A 26,869-nucleotide genomic window follows, 5' to 3' on the forward strand; every position below is an offset into this window, starting at 1 on the left:
CGGCCTTGGGGGATCTCCTAGTCGTGCCTTGCATCTGGTTTGCTTTCACAGCTACACACCTGGTGTCGGTTGGGTATCTCTATACCCTTCGCACTAGACTGGCTAGGGCCCGTTCGCACAATAAGACTGGCGAACGGTTTACAAGCTTAGGGCTCACCAATAGGTACTCACCTCCCTGCCTATACCCGGCAGGGAGGGTTACACATCCCCGGGCCCATCCACCCGGGGAGATAGGAGATAGGTTGTTAGGTTTTTATAATTAGGCCCCCACCTCTTTTAGCTCGGTAGCCCTCTTCCCTCACGGGAAAATGACTACCGAAGTAATTAAGTTCTTCTTTGAGGTCCTCCTCAAGGACCAAGACATCGTCGCCAAATATGGCGACATTATTAGTAACCTTGATATCAAGGACCCGCGCCTAGCGCGCTATTGTGTTATAGATAACGGCTCAACAGGGAGGCCGGCGCAGCTGTGCCGCGCCCCTTTGTCGAGCCTATAATTATCTCTTCGGGGAAAACCGCCGCATTAGCGGAAACGGTAATCCCCAATACAATGGTCGATGCCCAGCTGCACTCGACCATTGTTTCTAATCCCATTGTCTCACAGACAATGGAAATAACTCAGGCGAGTGCACCTGCGTCAAACGTCGACGCCGAATGCATGGACACCTCGTCCTCCCGCTCTGCCTCACCCGTCCCAGAGGATGCTCAACCCTCCGAGCCCTCCGACTCCTCTTCCTCCGACGAAGACTTCACCGTCGTACTGGGAGGTAAGAGGAAAAAGAACAAAAACAACGACAAGGCGCGCAAGACCATCGCCCTTGCCGCATCTCCTCTCCCTAGCCCGCCCGCTGTGTCTACAGCATCCCCGCCCGTCACCCTCGACCTCGCAGGTCGCTTCCTCCCAAGGTGCCGCTAAGCCCAAAAGCGCACCTAAAGCAAACCTCCGCCGCCTGTATACTTACAGGACAAGGCGAAATGGACCGAAGTGTCCAAGCTGTGTGTTGATCGTAAGATCAACTACAGATCGGCCTCCAATACCGGCAACGGTATCAAAATCGTCCTCCCTACGTCAGACGACTATAGGGAAATAACTAAAGCGCTAAGAGCGAGGAACATTTCGTTCCATACGTACTCCCTCCCTGAGGAAAAACCTCTCCGGGTCGTCATTACCCGTATTCCGAAGGAAATCCCTTCGGATGACATTTTAAGTGACCTTAACTCACAAAACATCCCTGCGACGCAAGTCCATAGGATGCACCGCGCCCGCAGCGGCCACGCCTTCGACATGGTGCTCGTAGTATGCGAGCCGTGTCCTTCAAAATCCACCCGATTTTTAACATCAAATCGGTGTGTAATTTAACCGGCATCTCAATCGAGAAGCCAAATAGATCTGGCATTGTATCCCAATGCCACCGTTGCCAACTGTGGGGTCACTCACAGCGCAACTGTTTCGCCCAGCCTAGGTGCGTGAAATGCCTAGGCCAACACGGCACCTCCGACTGCCCGCGACCCAAGGACCGCACTCTGTGCACCGAGCCTCCGAGCTGTGTACTCTGCGGCGCCTCAGGCCATCCCGCCAACTACCGCGGCTGCCCAAAGGCCCCAAAAACGTCTCCCAAGCTGGCCAAGCGTGCAAACGCCCGCCAGCTAAGGGAAAGCCCATCAGCGAGGCTACCTACCGCTCAACTTCCCGAGCGTCTCAGCCCACAACGGCCCTCCCCATGGAACCCTCTCAACCATCAGAGAGCCTTTCCAACCCCGAGGCCAACTCAGCCCCAGCCAACTCTCGCCCCGGTGAATAATTCCACCGCGGCGCCCGCGAGCTTACCTCGCGTCCCTCCCGTCCTTCCCTCCGCGCCCTCCGCGCCCTCCGCGGCTCCTATAGCCGCCAAGCCCGCGCAAGCGCAAGCGCCATCCAAATCCGTCGCGCCCTCTTCTAGCCCAGTATCAGCGCTCAGTTCTATGAACGTTATACTGAGCACGTTCAGTGTATTCACGAGCGACAGAGCTCAACAACTTTCGAGGGAGATAGTCGCCAGCAATGGCGACCTTATCAAACTCTACTCCGTTATGCAGGAGTATTCAGACGTCGCCCAGGCAGTTCAAAACCTGCCTCACTTTAGGAAATAGAAATGGATAATACATCCAAAATTAAACCCCATTCCCTTAGGCTTGGCTATTATAATGCCAACGGTATTCTCGGCCAACGCGACGAGATTTCCGCCTTCCTACAATCCCATAAGATAGACATTCTTCTCGTACAAGAGACCTTCCTAAAGCCGCGTGTACGCGGCCCTAATATAGCTAACTACAAGTTAATTAGAAATGACAGGATCACACGCCACAAAGGCGGCACGCTTATCTATTATAAAGATCGCTACATTGTGTAGAGATCACTCCCCGACTTAAGCTGCATTGAAGCCTCGATCTGTCGACTAGCCATGTCCCAGCACCAGTCGATCACTCTCGTATCGGCCTACTGCCCTCCCACGTCCTCATCCTTTCAGTCCTACGACCCGATCCTTTTCACGAACGATCTCAGAGCCTTACTAGGCCTGAGCGACTCTGTAATAATAGCAGGCGATCTAAACGCCAAACATCCCGCCTGGAATAGCAACACTACTTCTCCAAGAGGCAGGTTGCTATTCAATCAGTGTGAATCCCTCAACTTCGATGTCATCGCTCCGATGCATCCCACTCACTTTCCTAATATAGTCGACCACCTTCCCGACGTTCTCGATGTAGCGCTCCTCAAGAACGTAAACTTACGTTTACATTCGATCGAGGTACTACACGAGCTCACCTCCGACCACAGACCGGTTCTTGTGGAACTAGCCTCGCGCTCAGGCCCACTCGACCCGGATCGCCCTCCTCCCACCCAGATTGTCACGGACTGGAGAATGCTAAGCGAAAGCTTGAAATCCTCCTCCGCCCAGTTAGAATCAATTCCCGATGAAATCAACTCAGTCGCTGACATGACGGGCGCGATCGGCTCGTTCACCGAGCACGTACAATCCACCGTGGACAAGTGTTCACGTAGAGTTGAAGCGACGAGCTTTCATCGCTTCAAGCTCCCGGATGACGTGCGTGCTCTGGTGACCGAGAAGAACGCGGCTGTCCGTGCCTACAGTACTTTTCCCTGCGACGCTAACAAGTCTCACATGCGTAACTTACAGCGTGCTGTAAAGGAACGCCTTGCTGAGATGCGTGAAACGCGCTGGGACAAGACGCTGAGCGAACTCGAGCCGACTCATCAAGCCTTCTGGCAGCTTCAAAGGAAACTCAAATCCGATGAAGTAGCTTCCACCCCGCCGATCAAACGCCCCGACAATTCCATCGCCTTCGAGGACGATGAAAAAGCGGAATGTCTGGCCGACAGCCTCGAGGCTCAATGCTCGCCTAGTACCCAACCGGTCGACCCGGCTCACCTACTAAAGGTCGAAGCTGAGGTCGAGCGCAGATCCTCCCTACCACCGCAAGAAGACCCCGACGATCCCTTGCCTCTCGTCACTCCAGACGAAGTGGCAGAGATCATCAAACGTCTCAAACCCCGTAAAGCTCCGGGCCCAGATAGAATAACCAATAAAGTGTTCAAAATCCTACCCGCTTCCCTCGTAATGCTCATGACCGCGATCTTCAATTGCGCCATGACCCATAACCTGTTCCCACAGGCATGGAAAGAGGCAACCGTAATCGGTATTCCCAAACCCGGTAAACCAAAATCAGACCCGTCCAGCTATCGCCCTATCAGTTTACTCAATGTGTTCGGCAAGATCTACGAGATACTTATCTATAAGCGTCTCAAAGATTACGTCGAAGCAAAGAGTCTTATTCCATTAGAACAGTTTGGTTTTCGAACCCATCACTCTTGTGTCCAACAAGTCCACCGCATCGTGGAAGGTGTGAGCCACGGATTCCAACGTGGCCAACTCACCGGCACGATTCTCTTCGACATAGCAAAGGCATTCGACAAAGTCTGGCACAAAGGCTTGATTTACAAGCTTTACCAACTCGGTGTCCCAGACCGTCTCGTCGTCATCTTACGAGACTTTTGTCGAATCGCACCTTTCGCTATCGCATAGACGGCACTCTCTCTTCGGCCCACCCTATAAAAGCTGGCGTCCCACAAGGCTCGGTACTCTCCCCCATCCTCTTCACGCTATACACTAGCGATATTCCTAAGAACAAGCATGTTCAATTAGCCCTATTCGCCGACGACACGGCAATCTACTGCTCAGGCCGCAGCCCAGCCGCCATAGTGAGACATCTCCAAGCCTATTGCAACACCCTAGGTGTCTGGACTAGGCTATGGAGAATCGAACTCCACCCCGACAAAAGCCAGGCCATACTCTTTTCGAGCCCCGCCGTAGGCTTCCTCCCGCGCCCCGTCAGTCACCATGTTTGGTAGGCCGATTCCTTGGAAGGAGCATGCCAAATATCTAGGTGTAATCTTAGACCAGCGCCTCTCATTCGCCGAGCACATACGTAAGGTGCGCTCTAGAGCAGCCTTTGTGTACGGCAGATTGCACCTCTTGCTCAATTCAAAGAGCAAATTATCTCTTAAATCCAAGTTACGCCTCTACGGATCGTGCATACGCCCCGTCATGATGTATGCTTGCCCTGTGTTCGCACAGGCAAGCCATCGCCTCCTTCACAGAATGCAGGCCCTTCAAAACCGTGCTTTACGGAAAATCACAGGAGCTCCCTATTATGTTCGAAATGAGATTCTTCATGTCGACTTAAAAATCCCTACCATCCGCCAGTATATGAAGCGTGCCGCCATACGGTACTTCGAACGCGCTGAGAAACACGATAACTCACTTATCGTGTCAGCCAGTAATTACACTCCCTCCCGCATCAGTAGGATTCGCCGCCCTAGGCATGCCCTTCTAGAACCTGACGATGAGATAACTGTCCTCCAAGAGAGTAGTAAACTCACTAGCACCCTACACAAGCACAAACCGCGTTCGTACAAACCTCGCCGCCGAGGTCCGCCGCGACGTCCCGTTCTCTGTCCTCCCGACCCTTGCTCATCGAGCCAGCCCGCGAGCTGAGCCAGTAGCTTTAAATTCCCCATTTAATAATAATGATCATATGATCCAGCCTGTCCCTTTGCTGCCTCCCCAGCGACGCCCTAAGCCGAGGTCCGACCCCACAGGGGGTACCCTTAGCGCAGTCGCTTAGTTTATAAGTTGTTTTACGCCCCTGGCTGGAGGCCTTAAATTCTAGGCATCCACAGGGAAAAGTCCGGTTAAGCAGTACACGGCCTCCTAGGCTGAACTGCGAGATGCCATACCAAAAAAAAACGAACACTCAGGCATTATGATTTTGCACTCGCGGCGCACGGATGCGTCTGTCGCGAACATTTACAGTTAGTCAAAATAAATTAAACTTGCACGTATTAAACTTGTATAAACGTAGAAGTGACAAGCGAAGTAAAGTAGACTCATAAACGTTTTTCTTTACGTAAAAAGTTTTTTTGAGACATCCTATAAAAAGTAAGTACGCAGATATAAACAGGACGATAACTGGAAACGACAACAGGGGGATATTTGTGTCCTTCAAAAAGGTCGAGACGTAGTATTTATATGCACCTGACGATGTAAAACCAATATTTTAAGGATCAAAACCGGTTCTTCTGTATTTTATACCTAAATTCATGTGAAAAGGTCGTGATGTTTTTTTTTGTTATTTTTCTCTTGATATTGTCAATGTAAGACGTTTTATAATTTTCCCTCTTATAATATATAAGTACCAAAGTCTTTTCTAATCTTTACATTTTTAATTTATGTACATTTTATACTCAACGTTTAATAGGAACTCACATACTTATTACCTCAAACTATAACCTTTTTTATAAAAACCACTATACGCTACAAATATCGATGCGTAATACAGCCTATAAGTAATAATATGGTTTGTGAACATAATTATTATTTATAATAAGCTCTGCTGGTAATGTATGGAGTACGTGTGACGCGTGACTGGAAGGGCACGAACTGGTGTTTATACGTATGTACAGGGTGTTATGTTTAGCTGTTACTTTGTAGTTGGATGTCGTTTTTTGATACTTGCTGTATTATTTTCTTGTTTTTATGGTTTCTGTAAATTGAATGCTAGTTTTAAAGGCTTCTATCTCCCTAGCCTTTTCCCAACTATGTTGGGGTCGGCTTCCAGTCTAACCGAATACGGCTAAGTACCAGTGTTTTATAAGGAGCGACTACCTACCTATCTGACCTCCTCAACCCAGTAACCCGGGCAACCCAATACCCCTTGGTAAGACTGGTGTCAGACTGAATGGCTTCTGATTACCCGTTACGACTTCCAAAGATGTTTAATGATTTGAAGGCTTCTTACATATGAATTATCTGTCTAGCGTTGTCTCAACTACGTATGCATGAGTCAACTTCCATTCACATAGGCATTATATTTTTAAAGAAAGAAGTAGTGCAGGAAAGTAGTTGTATTTACATGATATTTTATTCCTAAAGTAAAAAATAACTTCCTGAATTTTGCTATTCAACCAATAAAACACATTTGATTTTTTGTAAAAAATACCATATAAAAACTTACGTAAATACTTCAAAACCAGACACACAGATGACCAAGATATCTTTCACCAGACATTCCTGCACAAGTGTGGGGCCATAAAGTGAGCGATAAATGCTAACAATCTGATGAACGTTGAAAGTAGCAAACATGCAATATAACGCCCACTGAAACTTTCTTTCACACGATACACTTTATCTTAAACATGGCTAAATATTTGTGCGTGAGAGTTTTTTTGTGAATTAATTGTGTGGAGTAATTATTCAAAAACTGGCTCACTGGGTTTTAGTGGTCACATATGAAAATAAAAAGCGAAAAATAAGTAAAGAATGTAAATTTTAAAGTTACATGACCAAAACTAGCTTCCGTCAACGCTTTTAGTGAAAACTGCTCTGCGCACCTGGATAAAAGTAATCTGTGGACAAAAAAATTGTGATAAAGGATGTGTAACATTATATATATTTTTTTCAAATTAGTTCAGTAGTTCTTGGGATCAGTGTGTTCAAACAAACAAACTCAGCTAAACTCATTAGTAAAACATTTATCCTTGCCTCTACCAACTATTATAGATATTTTTCTATTCTTCACAAATTATACAGTATCCTTTCATTTCTATATAACTAAAGAAATTACTAAAAATAAATAAAATTGTAATTGACAATACAAAATGGCCGCCGACCACCCGTAAGATGCGTAAAGCATATTTTGTCGCACAATTTTGAACTCTATAACAAATATATCAAGTCTTATAATTGGCTGTCAAGTTGGCATTAGGAGTTGGGTAGAAAACTTGAGCATAAAATATGAAAAAACTTGTTCTGTTTTGGATACGGGATATTGTGTTCTATTGTTAAAGTGTGGGGTATATTTTTCTTTGCCTATGTTAGTACTGAGAAAGGACATAGGCTCCTTTTTGCCCACTTGCGGGAAGTTGTTGTCCCAGGACGTGGCTTAAACATGTGGTATAAAAATTAGTATTAGGATATCATTTATTGGCTAACACCTGCACTCAGAGACATTTGAGCCGTTGCGTAGTGCAGATTCTCGTAGAAATTCTGCACTAAGGAACGGCTTAAGTAACCATTAAATGTCTCTGAGTGTGTCCATAAGACTGATACCTACAATACTTAACTATCGTAATTCGTCATATATTTATAATACCGCGAGTTTACACATTCTGTTCAACAGAATCACAAAAAACTTACAGACGATATTTTCATGACTATAAATTACTGTCAAACTAACACCTAAGCATGCTAATACACAACAAAAACTGTAAGAATTCATGTAACATGCTGATTTCAGCAAACAAAACACGACATCACGCTAATATTTTACTCGACACTAGTGTTATCCAGCTCATTAATAACACGCATTAAACGATAGTAATTATAACACTTTCTATGCTGCCTAATTGACATTTTGAGCCTCTTTTGTTTACAACGTTGTTAATGCAATAATGTTGCATGTTTCATTGTACAAAACTGGTTTTAGTTGCATCCATTTATAAGACTGAAAACCTACCTCGATCATCTGTTATCTTCCCAGCCTTTTCCCAACAATGTTGGGGTCAGCTTCCAGTCTTACAGTACCAGTGTTTTACAAGAAGCGACTGCCTATCTGACCTCCTCAACCTAGTTACCCGGGCAACCCAATATCCCTTGGTAAGACTGGTTGTCAGACTTACTAGCTTCTGACTACCCGTAACGACTGCCAAAGATGTTCAATGACATCCGGGACCTACAGTTTATTCAACGCGCCCTCCGAAACACAGTCAACTCTGTGAAAGATATGCTTAGAACATAGGTACATGTATATAGTTAAATATTTAATCAGGCTATACCAGCTAAGTTTTATAAATAAAACTTTAAAACGGACACCCGAATGACAGAATTTTGGAAAGTGTTAAACTGTTTACGACTTCAAATTAACGAGTACAGTCAACCTCACCCGAAGTGATGTGGCGGCATTCTTCTGAAGATTCAATTAACCTTTATGTAATGTACCTACTTTTGTACCTGATAATATCGGGTGGGATTGTAAATAAATGTGTCATTTTTACTGAAAGCTACTTTCTTCCCCAACTCTCATTGGCTTGTTGTTTAACAAAATCACACTTCACGCATAAACAAAAAGACGGATTTTGATGAAACTTGGCAGAAATGTAGCCTATACGTTTGGTTAAAATATAGGCTACTTCTTATCCTGATGCAGGAAGCAGTTTCCTTAAGAAGCAGGTGCAAAAACTGGCGAAGGCTAGTATTATGTTTAAAATGTACCTAGGGACTTTCTGAGTGATTAGAGTGTTTTCGTGAGTTCGAATGTTGCAGCCAAATATAGGTGCAACGTTTAACCAGAATTAAGACACACAGTTATACCTAACTGTTGAATAACTACCTAGTTAAAGTTAACTGACCAGCTGCCAAAAGCACGTGCATTTAACTTATTGGAAAGCTACACACGGACACAGTTGCGTAAGATTCGGTCGCTTTGTGGTCAGATCTTACGTAGTTATGTGTAGGATTGATAGGGCTGGCTATATTTTTTAACTGAGGGCCTACTTTTTCCTAGCTTCATTACTGAAGGTCGACCGAGCGTTTTTCCAAAATGTTGGAGTCGGCTTTCAGTCATAGCTGCAGCTGTATACCAGTATTTTACATGGGGTGACTGTCTTTCTGAATTCAAGCAAGTTAACCAGGTAATTTGATAGCCATTGGTAAGATAGGTGTCAAACTTTCTGGCTTCTTACTAACGACTGCCAGAATGTTCAAATGAAGAGGGGTCCACTCTTATTATACCAATTTAACGTGTCTTCCGAAATACGAACTGTTCTTGATAATATAGTCATTCATCCACAGAACGATCACGCCAAGCGTTGCTTAACTACTGATATTTAAATCAAATCAAATCATTTATTTTTACATCTAGGCTATTAACGTCAAAAATCTATACATATAATAAATCTGTAGAAAAGTAATTTTTGTACATTGAAGAAATTGACAAAAAAAATAGCCAGCATGTTAAAGAATAACTAACAGAACCCATTTCCATCATTTTTGTAATTTTTGTCTGTTTGTCTGTTTGTTCGTTCGGGATTCACGTAAAATCTACGAATTAAATGCAGACAATGCTTATATACAAAAATTCTACGTAACTTGGGGTATTACTTAGTTTTTGTTTCATCGAAATCGATTCACTTTATCAAAAGATATGATAAATTTTGTGAATTCAAGATGTAAAATATTACGACACGCAATCTATTTGTCAAAACTGTACATTTGAATGTTGTACTTATATAAGTTGATCGGCCTATTATTAATCTTTACACAGAAAATCACACCTTTATAAGTACCTAACTTCGGAAGAAAAAAAAATGAAAATTGTGTTTAGCCAAGGTTAAAGTAGCTCCATCTGTGCTTAATCTGTGGTAAATAAAATACATCAAATTTGTCAAAGGAGCGAGATGGTAAATGACAATATTACCATACATTCTTTATAGAGGATTGTTATTTCAACAGATGGAGTTGTGTATTTTCCGTAATTCACCATATTTTACCACGTAGTGTAATTTTTCGATAGACATTTCAATAGTGTTTGTCAGTTTGCCGTGCCACATCAAAATCCAACTATAATTATTACCTTGATGAAAAGAAAATTAATAGTTCTCAGCCAAATTTAAAACGGTGCCATCTAAATTATTTTTTGAACAGTATGTCAAAAATGTTGACTTTAGTGGAACAATTAATTATCGTTTAAAGTTACAGATGGAATTCATATCAGGATTTTTTCATACACATAGTTTAGCTTATCTTCCACTAATGTGCTGGCCTTAAAACAAATTACTTTGAGTGAGTAGTATTAAGTAGACCTTAATTATTTTTTCTGATGCAAAATATGTAAACTTAATCCTAGAAGAAATGAGGATCTATCTCTCGCAAGCGCTGCTAAGCGTGAGGTAGGTAATGTAGGATTCTGTAGCTTTAAAAACAAGAACAGATACAAATGCAGATAAGAAATGGGAGCTTTCTTTATTTAATACCATACACACGTAAAATGCTTTATGCGTCTGAAAACGTACAAATTACGCGCCGCATACCAGAGACATGCTTACTTTCAACTTCTGATCGCAAGTACACTGTTCACGATTACGAACAGTCTCAGTACGACCCGAGCCAAGTCTAAAAAAATACCTTTTATATAAAACTACGTTTGATGTCATTTAATCACAAATCTAAAGACAGAATTGTTCTCTGTTGCAAATCCTATCCACCTATATCCTATCCTAATCCAGAATGCATTGCAGGTGTGCATAGCACAAAAACCAATGGTATCCTATTCGAGAAGTCAAAAGAGTTGATCTGCCAACGTCGCCATCAGAATTACATTCATCGTTGAATGAGGTGAATAAATTTTCAGAAACCACAATAACAGTAGGAGCCAAAGCGTATTATCGCTTCATAGAGCTCTGATTGGCCCCAGGTGACCAAGTCAGGTCTGATTTGTTCGTTCATCAGATCTCTGAAAGTGTTTCGGTGGATACTTACTGTCGTCCTGTTTACGTGTGACACAAAATATACGTCCTCCGCAAGAGCGAAATTTTCCCGGTGTGCGGTAGTGACGCACAGTATACAACACTTATGTTTCTTTTGATTTGCTGGCTCCACCAAGAAATGACAAATTGCGAGCGCACATTTTTAAAATCTTGGCAAAACTGCAGGTTTCAAGTACGAACACATGAAGTGGACTCTCACAGATACGTACATTTTGCCTATTCGTGAACTAATGCAAACATTTCGGTGGAGTCCCGGCTTAGGCCACCACATTAGGCGTGCGCGATCCTCGGGCGTGTGAGTAGCGCGGGCGCCGCGCGTGCGTCGCGAGCGCGTTGCATGAGCGTCGCGTTTTGCTGCCCTGCGGCGTTTGCAGCGCGCTCGCGACGCCCGCGCTACTCACACGCCCGAGGATCGCGCACGCCTAATGTGGGTCAGCCTTACCATAGTGAGTAAGTGAAACTATCCTACCCTATGCGCCTGCTGATGATGATGACTCATTTTATCATCCATCCAGCTATTCCCCAACTATGTTGGTGTTGGCTTCCAGTCACCGAATCTGTTTGAGTACCAATATTTTGCTTGGAGCGACTACCTATCTACCTATCTTCAATCCAGTCAACTACACAAGACGATATCCATGGTAAGACTGACAGACTTTCTGGCTTCTGATTAGTCGCAGCAGCTGCAGAAAATTTACAAATGACAGCTTTGTCAGACTCAAAGCATATAGACATAGATTATAGCTGTTTCCTGTGAAAATTACTTACGCACCATACGTAATAATTTTCCAAATTGGCTGACTAGATCCAGAGATATTCACAACGTCACAAAATTTACTTCTTTCGTTTAGATAAATGGTCACATCCACAACACAACCTTGATCAATGAATCTATGCTACTGCTAAGTCATCATCCTCCGAGCCTTTTTCCCAATCATGTTGGGGTCGGCTTCCAGTCTAACCGGATTCAGCTGAGTACCAGTGCTTTACAAGAAGCGACTGCCTATCTGACCTCCTCAACCCAGTAACCCGGGCAACCCGATACCCCTTGGTTAGACTGGTGTCAGACTTACTGGCTTCTGACTACCCGTAACGACTGCCAATGATGTTCAATGACACCTATGACATCTATGCTACTGCTAAGTGCTAATCCTAATTATACTGTCACGTGAAAGAATGCACCTACGGGATAAGTAGTATTTTGACTATTCCATATTGCCCACGCAGACGAAGTTGCGGGCAACAGCTAGTTATAAATAAGTTTGATTCTAGATCTAATCTAGGGAAATGGAGATGGGTATCAGCCCTACACCAATTTATTGTTAAGTTCGCTCGTATCAAATCAATGCGTAGATACGAACCTTTTTTCACGGTTGTAATTTGATGTGAATGATTCTGAGCCGTTTTTCTTTTTGTAAACTTGTTTCTTGTTGTTTGGGTAAGTCGTGGTGGCCTAGCGGGTAAAAGACCAACCTCTCAAGTATGAGGGTGCGGGTTCGATCCCAGGTCAGGCAAGTACCAATGCAACTTTTCTAAGTTTGTATGTACTTTCTAAGTATAACTTAGACACCAATGACTGTGTTTCGGATGGCACGTTAAACTGTAGGTCCCGGCTGTCATTGAACATCCTTGGCAGTCGTTACGGGTAGTCAGAAGCCAGTAAGTCTGACACCAGTCTAACCAAGGGGTACCGGGTTGCCCGGGTAACTGGGTTGAGGAGGTCAGATAGGCAGTCGCTTCTTGTAAAGCACTGGTACTCAGCTGAACATAGTTTGGGAAAAGGCTCGGAGGATGATGATGTTTCTTGTTGTTTGGGGTATGTGAAGATCTGTTTATGTCTTTTTGTGAATCTGTGTCTTGAAATTGGAATGTTAGGCTTAGAGTTTACCAAAGCGATGTGAAGAGCAGAAGTTATTAAATACCTAATCAATAGAATTGTTTGTTTTTTTAAAGTTTACACTGGTTGGAAACGGAAGTTAATTCCGGTTTTAAAACACAGGTTCGCAAATATAATATAATTCCCATAGAAAAAAAAACGAACAAACATAATACCCACAAAAAACAAAAATAATTTCCTTATTCAAACATCTTGTTTATTGATAAATTCTATTGATTGTTTAAATACTTACTACTCTCAAGTCGGCTTTGGTGAAGTCTAGAACTTATTCGTCAGCTCGCAAGAAAAGATTAAATATTAGACCAGATTCGATACTCAAACAAGGGTCAGTTTTCACAAATAAAGATTGATTGATTGATTGAGTTTTACCTTAGTAGGGTAAGGCTGCATTTTGAAAGCTAGCTCCCGATTAGAAATGCCGAACGCACTTGCAGAGACTGTATGAAATCGGTCGATATCTGAGTGCTCAATCCTTCTCCGTGTGAGAGGAGGCCTGTGCCCAGCATAGGGACGATAAAAAGGCTGTAGCAGTAATCTGAGTGTAACTGGACTTGCTGTTGTCGCTGTGAGCTAAAACGGTTTTTTAAATGTGAAATACATACAAATCAGTAACGTACCTTAAATGACTTATAAAATATCATTCACAATTAAGACACAAGCAAATATATTATGCTAAGATTAATGTACAACGATTGAATTTCGCCGACTATAACCACAAGTATGCATAAATTATATAAACCTTTATAAATAGCTGGTTTCTCTTACAATCAAGGAAATGTTACTTGTAAGGTTATTAACGTATTCAAGTTATACGTTTTTAAATTGCAATAATTATAGAACTCCCGCACACTGCAAAGTTTTAGTCGGCCGATAGTTTGTTCGGGCTCGTAAATCAGTATGGAAATGAATGGTAGTACGCACATAACAACGATCAGGTATTTGGCCGGTATCAGAACGACTGAAAACTGATCGAATTTATGATTTTCTTAAGAAGGCGTCTTACATTGTATTATACCTTCCGTTGTTAATGTAATTCTGACGATAAGTGTTCGAAAAGTGCTGTTTTTCAGAATTATGTGGAATAAATTGTTTCTGTGTTTTTTTTTTGTTGGCCGACTGTTTAGTTTTCAGTCCGTGGATAGTCTAATATTATATATTCAAGCTAGCTATATATTTTTAAATGCATATATTATTTGAATGATTTGATTCAATGGTGGAGCGTTTCCTATGATGTCATGGTGTCCTGTGTAATGTTTGTGTGTATGTCCGTTTATGAATTGATGTTTATAATTTTTTGCATATTTATTTGGAGGATCTTTGTGAAAGAATAATAATGTTATGATGTTTTTTTCTGGTTATTTTAATATAAATAATAATAAAAAATGGTATTTAAATACTGTTCATTAAATTATTATTTATTTATTTCATGAATATTTACTGAATTATACTGGACTTTATATTTGTTTTGCGTTTGTTTACATATAGTAGCTAGAAAACGGAACTCAGATCCTGCTTTGTCTAAAACAGTGCCCAGGAAGTCGGTATTGTTTAGGAAACATTTTTCTTTGGAAAAGGTGCAGATTTTTCCTTATTATATAGTGCCAATGAATAATGCAATTTTTACCACTAATAAGTCAAAAATTAAAAAAAAATTAAAAGATACCGAGTCTCCACACAAGTTTAGAATTTCTTCTTTATTCAATGTACCCAGTTTCCATGATACCCCATTTTATCTCTGAACCATGTAATCTGTATAGCACAGACGACAGTTAACAACTCAACATGTTTCACTCTACATCACAGGAAAATTAAACTAAACTGCGGTAGCCATCTTTAAACTGAGCTCTCCTTGTTCATTACAATCTTTGAGAAAGATACTACAATTTACTGAGGTTTATCTTATGTGCTGCTATCTGCACTACATATTAATAGGACTTTAAAAAGAGATAGACGTATGCATATTGCATATCTATGCTAAAATAACATAATAAAGAGGAATCGTTAATTTTTTTGTCTGTTTGTTTGTACTTTAAGCGCACTGAACTACTGAACTGATTAAAAAAAATCCAAGTAAAATAAACTTAGTATCGCTGGAGTATACATATGTCTACATAACACACTGCAGTCAAAACTGTTGGCACAGTTTATTTTTAACGTGATCGTGAATCCAAATCGAATCAAACTTTTGACTCGGTCTGACAACAAAGGTTGTCCTTATATCCGACTAAAAGTATGCAGTGTGCAGTGAATTTTATAAAAGAAAGAATGCCTATGATATTTTAGTAATCTTGTAAGAGTCAGCTGTAAGTTTTTCAAAATCATAGAATCTCCACAATAGTGGTATACTATGAGCATTTTCCCCACAAAACCAACCAATATACCTTATCCAGAAGAACAGAAGAAAGCGTCAACACTATTCGACATCACACACAACCAGAAGGTCGTACCGCAGAACAGGTTGTCTTGTATCACCTTTATTTATACCGTACGCGTTGGCCTTAAGACAACATTCCTCTCTGATAGTGTAATGCTTTAAATCTGTGTTGTTGGTAGGTTTGTTAAGGTGTACTAAGATTTTGTTGCGAGTTTGCTTGCTTTAAGTTTTAGGGGTATTTTTTGGCTTGTCTGCTATTTGTTACATGCAATATGCATAATTAGTATCCTTTCTTATGCATTTATATCAAAGTTTATAAAATACTTACATATCTTATACACATATTGCAAATACGAAAGTGAATTTATCTGTTGTTTAATACGCCAAAACTACCTAACCGAAATATATTTGGTACACAGATATTCCAGAGACTGAGAGAAGACATAAGCTTTTGATCCAGTTGCTCCCTCGGGATGTTAAGGAATCACTTGTATATTACAAAATTCAAACTGATAATTTCTCGTTTCTGACATTGCGAGATTTTGTTGAATAATTTATTTATAGGAACCAGGAATTTCCATTTCAACTAATTTACATAAAGCTTCAGGACTTGAAACACCTTAATGACAATCACTGTGTTCTCTTATACAACAGGTACTACTAAAATAACTGTTGTTTTTGCTATCTACCTGTTGACTAAAAGACAGCATACACGAACTTGGAAGCTTGAAGCCTCGGGCGCCGCGATGGACGTATAAGGCAGACTTTCTCCAGCCGATGACTCGCTTATTTCAATACGCTTATATTAGCGTTTGAGCTCTTTTCACTAACCTGTTTGTATATTATCTATAGAATTACTAGTATATGCAGGAATACATACAGGTAGGATTTATTTATAGAACTTGTTAAAATAGAAAACTACTTCATGTATGTGGATATAAAGTAGCCTATAGGTGATTCTTGGTTGTTATTTTACCAGCCAGGCTTGTGGGATTGTGAAAAAGAGTTACCGCGGCCCTGGTACATAAAGGGCTTAAGAAGGAACATGATGGGTTTTAGTCAGTAAGAGTCTGACACTCCCTTACGCTGCACCCACAATGGGAGGTTTATCTGATGATTTTCCTCCTAAGTAAAAGAAATTGATGACCTTACTTACCAACTTGAAACAGTTAAGAAGTTTAAACTTAATAAACAACCATGTAACTAACAGTCATATTTATATCGTGTCCAAAAAGGCTGGCTTTATAGCATTGAACTTATGTACGGTAGACTGCACATCAGTGGTAACTGTCATGAACCTTATTTCAATAGTAATAAGTACGATTTTCCTATAAAACTGTTACCACTGACCTGAAGTTGAATGTACATATAAGTTCAAAGTATCAACAAAACATATTAAGTACAACAAAAGGGATTAGGTATAGGTACATATTTACAGCTGTTTTGATACTGAGATTAAAACGATTATAATGTAGACACAATTAGTTTGTTATTGTTCAAATGACAACTTAATAATGACGCGTTTATATGGCATAAAATTACATTGTAATCGTACTTTTGATCATTGACTCTTAAGTTTATATTTATTTTTCTTCATGTGGTTTTTAACCTAATGAGCTCTTCTCCATGAGACCAACTTTGTGGAACCATGCAAATAGTGAGACTTTTCATAGGTGCCTGCAAAGGCCTATGTAAATGTGAAATAAAAGATTTTGATTTGATTTGTGCTTTTTGAATACGTTTACACCAGCACCCGAGGGAACTATTACTTCTTGCTTCCAGGCTTCCTGTATACCAAACTTTATCAAAATTTAGCTCTAGACATTTGCGCGTGACAAAACATATGTACACAGTCACAAACTATTGCGTTATTTTGCGAAATGGGATTACATATATCATCATGTTTCCATAACCGTATTGGAGTATCCAGAATTCATAACCTGAGTCAAAATTGATAATAATGGGTCAACTAACAGCATCATAATTTATGTGACAGACACACATACACCTTCATAAACAGGATTAGCGACCTATTGTAGTTCTCATAAAGAAATGATGTTTGTGCACGTGAGCGAACTACTGATTGTAACTTGACATAGAACCATTTGTTAGTTCTTCAAACGGTTTTACTTAGAGCATTTAGTCAACTGGATAAGCTATTGTTATGCCTTCATCGTCATCAGCCCATCTATCGTCTCATTGCAAGGCACACGCCTCTTCGCACGCTTGCTCAATGCGGGTTAGTGTTTTCAGACCTCATAGTCAGAGTTTAATTGAGATGTTTTCGTTCACCTTTTATCGCGTAAATTGGCAGACTTCGCATAAATATTTGCGCTTATGGTGGTTCCGGTTGGTTGAATGCTCTAAGGATTCTTGTTATTTTAGCACGTTGACCTGTCAACTTATTTTATAGTGGAAGAATAGCGGCCGAAATCTGTTTAAGGGTACTCCCTAAAAGAGATTGCGGACTTTGTATTTGTGTAGGCTCAATATATAGCTTGAAGCTATTTATAAATATGTGTAAAGTGGAGTGCAAAATTTCGAGCCAATGATAGTAGGATTGATATAATTTACGTATTAACCATTTTTTTTCTTTTTTCCAGATTTAAGGTGCATATTCCTGTTTAAGTTGTAAGTACAGACTTTGTTCAATTTTCATATAACTATGCACTTCCGAAGTTAGCCATTTGATATCTTGCGCATTTATTTGTCCGAAATTGAACACAATAGTCTTTGCAATAGTCAAAAACATATCAACAAACAAAACGCTACTGCGCATGCGTGAGACGCTAAATGGCTAACTTCAGAATTGCAAAGATATTTAGCACGAACAATTAATCATATATTCACTCGACATTTACGGCAACTTAGCACTAGAACTTTAAGTATGTATAATAGTTATGTTATGCTAAAGCACTGTATACATCCGTGTTCAAACATGTAGTGCTAACTTAACTCGTGACGTGTTTTCGATACAATCTGCTTTGTCGGGCCATTCAACTTGAGTACTAAAGCATTAGTTATATGTAACTTTCAAATTAAAATGAATTTATTCAAATTATGTAGAAAAATGTCACCTTCGGAGGTTAAATATTACATGAGGTTGTTCCCAAAAACTGCCAACCTTTACCACTTATGTGTTTTTACGAGGAAGAAGAAGTGGCGGAACAAACTTCTCACATCCCCCACAACTAGCAGGGCAAAGGTCTCCCTTATTATTTTCATCGAGAATAAGTGCAGCTTCCATATTCAAATCGGTTATATACCTCTAGTTTCGGAACCTTTGACAAACAAACAAAAACATGTTACCTCCTTGTTGGATATATTAATATAGAAGTATAGATTAACAGGATTCTTTTTTCGTTTCTAAAGGCTTCGAAAAATTATTTCACTGTTGAATAGCTACACTCTTGGCGAGTAACATAGGCTATCTTTTATCCCGGTACAGAATTTCCCAAAGCGGGAAAACAGCTGTAAATTAATATCATTATTTTCTTAGCATTACTAACATAAATACACACTACCACAATCCTGTTACCACACATTAAGACTTTATATAAAAACAGTCGTCTGTCACTTAATGCGTACTTTTACGTCATTACTGCAGATTATCGTCAGCGAGTGAAAATGATCTCAACTTAGCGCTGTCTTCACTGCCATTAGAGATGAGAGATTTTAACGATTATTTATTGAATTATGACGTAGTTGATTTTTTTTATGTCTTTAGAGATCAGAGTTTTTAGAAATAGGTTTTATTTGGGATAGAGTGTATGGTCTTTAGGCTTTTATGATAATTATTCTTAGAAAAGTTTTAAAATCGTTGTTTCGATCGACGTAACCCTCCCATTTTTTCCTAAACTGACATTACAAAACTGTATATTGTGTAAAGACGCTTTCTCGATAAATAGGTTAACTAACACTGAAAGTGTTTTCCAAAGAAAGTCAGTAACGGTCTGTAGAAAGTATTTTCCGGGATGAGTGCGTCCAAATAAACAAGGAAATTCGTCTTTATAATATTAGTGCAGATAACATATATAAACATCAGCAGTCTTGTTAACCAAATAAAGATTAGACATTGATTATTTCGTGTCATTTTAATTTATTTTCGTTCAATAAAAATAGATTTTATAACCTGTTACTACATCGAGAATAGTTTTAAATCTCTTAGACTCAAGAATGTGAGTGATGTAATTCGATGTTAAAAGAAAGTTAATAAACTTGGCAATCTAGTTGTTTTAATGTTTTTTCAACAGCAAATGAGGCAGAGTGTAATAAAACGAATCAATCGATTTTTGAAGAAATATATTGTAATAACCATTGCGATATTTCAGTACTGTTACAAAATCATCCATATAAAAAAGTAATGCTTGCTTCAATTAAATTATTCAGTATATCTGTGGCCTTAATAAGATTTAATGAAATGAATAAGATTCGTATACAATATGTATTAACAAAACCGATTACCCAAGATGTTACAAACTTCAATTATAGTAAGACCTCGTTATAAAAACATCGAGAGCAAGGCTGTATGTATACGTATAGCTACTGACAATATGTAATTGAAAAATAAACAGCCCAGTAACAAAATTGTTCCCACGCAATTTAATATTATATCACACACAGCAAATATACTTACGTTCGAAAACGTGTGAAACATAAATTCGTGAAAGCTGACCGACCAAAGAGTTTCGAGCAAATAGTTTTGCACGTAAAACACCGCTTTCATTTCCTGACGACGCGTGTTTTCGCGCGCATTTTGACAGCTGTCAAATTAAACTTCTTTACGACGCGTTCGTATTTAATTATTTTCTTTTTATTTGACGGTTTATTATTATTTATGTGTTAGTTACGGTTTTCAATTAGAGTAATAGAATTTCATTAAAATTTAATATGTAATGTTTGACTTAGTGTGAAAGCAAGACAGCTATGTAGTGTAAGCTGCTGTTATTTTTGACTGGACATAGACAAAACTAAAATAACTGGTTCGTGAACCGGTCTAATTAGAATGTTTAATTATTGAGATATTTAAATTAGTTAACATTATGAATTGGGCAGCTAATGAAGTAGATCTAAGATATTGAGTTTATATTTAGAATTACAGAGCTGTTGTTAAAAAAATATCCATAGATGAAGCTATATTGTAGGTTAACATAAATTCTATCTATCTGGAGTAACACCACTATCAAAAGATTAATCAATAAACAGTTCTCACGAAATAAATGCACAGTTAAAATTTAACCTAAATTCACGACATAAACGCTAAATATCACAGTTAAATACACCTGCTACAAGAATTTAAAGTAAAAAACTCGTTTGACTTGAACCGAGTTAGTGTAGAATAATTACCGTACTAATTTACTAAGATGATCAAACATATCCTTGATTTTAAGATCTATGGTAAAAAGTTGAGTCATTTGATAACAGAGAGTAAACACACTCATTATCTCTTTATGGTCATGGTCTATGTACTCTATGGAATAGTAAATTTTATTATCTTGTTTTTTAGTCGTAGAGATAAAATATCGGTAAAAACTCGTAGTGGCCTAGTGGCTAAACCACCAGCCTCTCATCTATGAGTGTGTGGGTTCGATTCCAGGCTGATAATGTTTGAAAACACCGCAATTTTCCCTATATTAATCTCCAGTCATACTCACAAGCTTGGTTAAATTATTGCACGAAACCGCGTCAACTATAATGTCGCGATTATCAAACTTATCTAGATAAGCAAGGAGGTTAGTTTCAAACATGGATAACAAAATGACTAGCGGAGGTGCCATAACGGAAAATCTCCAAGAAAGTAGCGCGCCAAAATGCGGGTGTGCGGGGGACGAGGAACATTACTGTTTTCGCCCTTATACGCCTTCTTTGGACAAGACCATTTTTTTGTAATACAAAAAATCGTTGACAGATGTCTCAAAGAACCCGAAAGCCTCGTTGGTTCACTCGTAACTGATCGTTTTGATCATGTCCACCGTACGAATTTGACCTAGAGGAAGGCGCCTGACCTACCTTTATTATGGTATCTCCGTTGTTTTTCCTTACTCCATGATTTCAACGTAAATGCATTTATCTAGATTTGCTTGGTTTACTTAGAGTTAATATTAGTGGTTGACGCTTATCTTTCCTTGGCTGTTAATAAAGTATACGTTTTATACAACAAGATTGCTATTCTGATAAGTAGTGACATTTTGACACACATTTTGTGACATTTATGATTTATTATTTCAGTTGTTATAATGTTGTAGATAATGTAGCAAGACAAGCTTCATATAAAATAGCAGCATGTTTTTGAGGCTTTTTTGTGTGCGTGTACTAACTTAGGTGTATGAAACATTTAACAGATTCAAGTCTTATGCATTTTTGTTGTTATTTTCATATGCACCTATCATAAAGCAATTTTTATTGTAATTTAACAAGCAGCAAAGAATCTGTGAAAATCCTGCGTCAAAATTATACGCAATAGTGAAAATAAATCGAAGTACAATTAATATTAATGCAAGGAAATTAAGTCGTAAGGAAGAAAAAGTATTCAAATGCAATCACTTATTCATTCGCTTGTATTCATGAATAAAAAGGAAATGATATGGTGTGCGTAACTTTGGAATGCGCGTACATAATACATGATGTTGAATTTGTGTATGTTAAATGATGTGTCTATATACTTATAATGTGACGAAAAAATCTGAGGGGAAATTACAATATGCACGTTGTATATATACGGATAGATTATATTTTCAATTTTATATACATCCTGAATATCATACTTTTTACATTACAAATGTAATATTGAGTTTGTTTGTTACGCTTTCATGCTAAACTGCTGAAATATTGAGACATTTGGAGTCGAGATAAGTGTCGATCTATAGACGAATAAAGGAAACTTTTTATGCGGGTCCAGGCAGTAGTTTGACTTCCTCAACTCAGTTACCCGTGCAACCCAATACTCCTAGGTAAGACTGATAGTCAGACTTACTGGCTTCTGACTACCTATAACGACTGCCAAGGATGTACAAATGACAGCCGGGATCTACAGTTTATCGTGCGATTCAAAAAATCTATGAAACCACAAAATACCATTGACATTCAACGGGACGAACTACCCAATGTCAAACCAAGTTCCCGATCACCGATCTCAAATCACTTTTACTATATACATAGTTGGTATGCACGCGATGAGGTGAAAACAATTGGTCCATGTATAATGTATATATGTATATATACTTTCTACAGTTTACATTGCATACCTGACCTCGCGTCGAATCCTGTTTTATGGTGTAAGTTGACCGTGGTGCGCGAATTTTCTCTTTCATTTCTTTTTTGTGAAGAATTATGAGATTTTATGAATGCGTTTTAGTTTAAATACTTCATTATTTTTATGGTTTATGGAGAAGAATTGAAACTTTAGTACTTTATTTTTCTAGATACTTAGGTATCTACTAAGTTATTACCGATTTCATCTGCGTCCCGAACTACTCCGCGAACCCGGATAAATAGTATTCTACAACCTTCCTCGATAAATGGGCTACCTAACACTCAAACAATTTTTCAGATCTGATCAGTATAGTTGCTGAAATTATTAACACATTCTAGTAAACAAATAATAAAATTCTTCAACTTTATAATATAAGCATAGATGTACCGTGATAGCCAATGATATGACGTTTCCATATGTTGCCAGATTTTCTCCTGTTTACTACTCCATGATCTTAATCAAATCGCCATCCTTATATTATATTTTTCAAATAAACCTCAATACATTCAGACATTTTACAACCAAAGCTCAATAAACACAACCAGCCAAGCTTTCGCATTAAAAAACTAACCAAGGAAGATAATTCTCATATTTCTAGGCCATCTCTAATTAAGTAGAATTAGTTACCAGTCTAACCAGATGCAGCTAAACAACTGTATGTCCCGACCGACTGGCATTTGACCTCTGCAACTTTATATACTGTTATATTATAGACTGTGGCTTTGTACCGTTTTGGAAAACTACTTTTCTATAAAAGGAGATAGTCGTAACGATATATTGCATATGTTAAGTGACCAGTTTAATTTGGAACGCGGTGGAATTTAAAACTACATTTTACGTTAAAAGTTTTGTAAAGAGTGGCTTCGATTCCAGATTAGACAAGAACCATTGCAACTTTTCCAAGTTTGTATGTACTTTCTATGTATATCTTAGACACCAATGACTGTGTTTCAGAGGACACGATAAACTGTAGGTCCCGGCAGTGAACATCTTCGGTAGTCGTTACGGGTAATCAGAAGCCAGCAAGTCTCACAACCAGTCTTACCTAGGGGTGCCCTGGTTGCTGGGTTGAGGAGGTCAGATAGGTAGTTGCTCCTTGTAAAACGCTGGTACTCAGCTGCATCTGGTTAGACTGGAAGCAGACCCCAACATATTTGGGAAAAGTGGGAGATGATGATAATGAGTTTATACAGTTTATTTAAGCAAGTAGCGCTACAGTCAGGGGTCAAGTTATTTTGGTTATATGTAGTATGTTTGTCGCCTCATTTAGAAGTCTGGTAGCGTTACGATTTGTCATAGTAAGTTTCCATTTTTGTTTTCGTTTTTTTTCGCATCCATTACTATTTTAGGTACCTACGTTAATAAAGCATTTAGCATTTAGCTTCTGATATTCAAATTTTCTCATTATCAAGCAAGCAAACAAAATGAAAAAAAAATACAAAAAATACAAATAAATGAATCAAATTAATCAAATTCAGGAATGTATCAAAAGTTGTACATTTCAATAACTGAATAGTCATGCATTTACATTAACCTTCTTATTTAACCTTTGAAAAAACATTTTGTCGACGACATGAATGACCTTATTGGCATATAACCGTATCACATGAAAACTGAAGGCAACACGATAAAATTGTTCTTGTTGTACTGTGAATCGATAAGAAGCTTTACGCAGTATAAAAATCACAAAAAAACCTATTCCTGAGATTAAATACACACATATATTTGTAACTTACGCTTATAAATAACGCTGAAAAGTTTGTTTATTTGCTTAAACGCGGTAATATTAGGAACTACTAGATTGATTTGGAAAATCTTGTAGGGTTGAATAGACTATTTAAGGTAAACCTGGCAATTGTGCCCCACCATTCGAAAAATTGAAATAATAAACGGTGTTATTTAAATCATGTTTATTAAAGTAATTAGTCTAAACGTCTGACTCAATAGGTATAACAATAACAAAAAAAAACTTCTTAAAAGTAATTCAAATAGCTGATATCAACGATTTCTTAAAGTCTAGGGTGGGGCACATTTCACGGATTCATCAGTCATATGTGCCTCAATAAAGCTTCTCATTTTTTAGTCTTCTTTCCTTTCCTTCAATTCCATTTTTATTGTTTATTTGAATGCCTCTTCCGTCCATGTTGAAAATTATTTCAGGCATACCAGTTTCAGTCAACACTTTCAATAACATCTCAAAATACATATCAAAATATATGCTTATGACATCTTTTATAGCTTTTTTCGTATTTTCTTTTGTCTATTTTCTTGAATCTGTAGCTTTTTCCTTCCCCATTTGCTAAAATAAAATAACCCATCAGAAATACTTAAAAATAAAAATATTAAACTAATACAGACTTGGGGCACATTACCCGAAAGAAATCGGGGCGCTTTAGCCAAAGTTCAGTACAACGTGCCCCACTTGATTTCACCAAAGAAGTTTAAGAAAAACGAAACGCAATTGTAGGTGCACAATAGTTCAAAGAGGCTAGCTTTAGAATAAAACTTTAAAAACGGAAAAAAAACATGAAGCCAACACTTTAACTCAATGTTACAACATACACAAAACATTTTCAGACTATGATACATACCTTGTGACCACATTTTCTTCGTTAAAACAAATAAATAACAGCACTGAATTGTTTACATCGACGCCATACTTCTGTCACTAACCCGAACAGACCAAATTAGCGCCAAATTCAAAATGCATCTGTCAGTTCTGCGAGTGGGGCACATTATCGACTGGGGCACATATGCCTGATTTACCCTATCAAGGGAGGCTTTTTATCGCTCTTTCCTGGTGCGTAAAGTTGTTGCCATGGGCCGTCCCATGGTTGACACTGAATTTAGGATATGAAACTGCACAAAATTAGTCAATAAAATGTATTACTTATAATTTATCTTATATTAAAAAGAGGATCACGAGAAGAAGCACTTTATACCTATTTCAAAAGTTATCCAAAATTTCATCACCCTTTCTTCCGCATCTGACCTACCGCTCTAGAAGTTAAATTCTCAAAAGTAGCACAAAACTTACATAAACGCATGCATTACGTTATTGTTCTACATACTCACAGACTAAACGAATTGAAGGTTCTATTGTCTGTCTGTTTGTCTGTAGCATGACGTATTTACTTGATACTAGACAGTTTTGGGTAAAGGGGGTCAGATAGGCAGTCGCTCCTTGTAAAGCACTGGTACTCAGCTTCATCCGGTTAGACTGGAAGCCGACCCCAACATAGTTGGGAAAAAGGCTCGGACTGGCTCGGAGGATGAGATAGTTTTGGGTAAAGAACCAACCTCTCAAGTATGAGTGTGGGTTCGATTCCAGATCAAGCAAGTACCAATGCAACTTTTCTAAGTTTGTAATGTACTTTCTAAGTATATCTTGGATACCAATGACTGTGTTTCGGATGGCACGTTAAACTGTACGTCCCGGCTGTCATTGAACATATTTGGCAATCGTTACGGGTAGCCAGAAGCCAGACAGTCTGACACCCAGTCTTACTTAGGGCCCACGCAACTGGGTTGAGGAGGTTTAGATAGGCGGTCGTTTCATGTAAAACACTGGTACTCAGCTACATCTAATTAAACTGGAAACCGACCCCAACATAGTATAGAAAAATTCAAGTCAAAGATTAGATTTAAAAGACACATTTCCCAAGTTTCTAATCCTTTAGCTCAGAATAAAGTTTCTAAAGCATTTCCTTTGCTAATGTTCTTTCTAATGATCGCAACATTTCCTTAGACATACGGAATTGACAATACCTTTCTTATGCAATGTTGGTAAAGAAAGCCATTCTATCGAACGTTAGGTTTTGTATTTTTACTTTTTTCTGAAAGGTAGTGTACGTTATGACGAGATATTTTATCTTAAACGAGTTTGGAACATAATATTTTGGTACAGGTGAGATGTTAAGTGTTAGGATTTTCAAGGCCACATTTTTTTATACTTACTTAATAATACATTACCTATCTATAATATTTTATGAGGCCTGAGAACGTGAGGAGATTTTTTTGTACAGATACTAGAAGCAAACTTTTTCTTCGTTATGCGGTTTTTTTACATAAGAATGGAGTCAGGCTAATGCACAATGTTTAACAAAACCTCAGACAACCAAATAAAGAAAACAAAAATACCTAACTTTTCATTCAATTTACCAAATTCAGAGAGAAACAAGTAACTAAAAATATTTTAAATTGTTTTACTTAGTACCTACTTTTGGCAGTAATAATCCTAAAAAA

At 38.8% G+C, this 26,869-nt stretch overlaps 1 protein-coding gene across 3 annotated transcripts in view; it reads left to right on the forward strand.

The window, feature by feature from the left end:
- Positions 1-26,869, forward strand: part of LOC110373631 (uncharacterized) — a 107,187-nt gene that overhangs the window by 15,511 nt on the left and 64,807 nt on the right. For 2 of the 3 annotated variants that reach the window (XM_064040426.1, XM_064040428.1), the window contains exon 1: positions 17,974-18,003. The exons of the other annotated variant lie outside the window; for it this stretch is intronic. The gene's annotated coding sequence lies outside the window, so the exon portion shown is untranslated. Of the gene's footprint in view, positions 1-17,973; positions 18,004-26,869 lie in introns of those variants that run through there. 3 annotated transcript variants of the gene reach the window in all.

This window comes from Helicoverpa armigera, chromosome 22, assembly GCF_030705265.1.
Source record: "Helicoverpa armigera isolate CAAS_96S chromosome 22, ASM3070526v1, whole genome shotgun sequence".
Lineage (NCBI taxonomy): Eukaryota > Metazoa > Arthropoda > Insecta > Lepidoptera > Noctuidae > Helicoverpa > Helicoverpa armigera.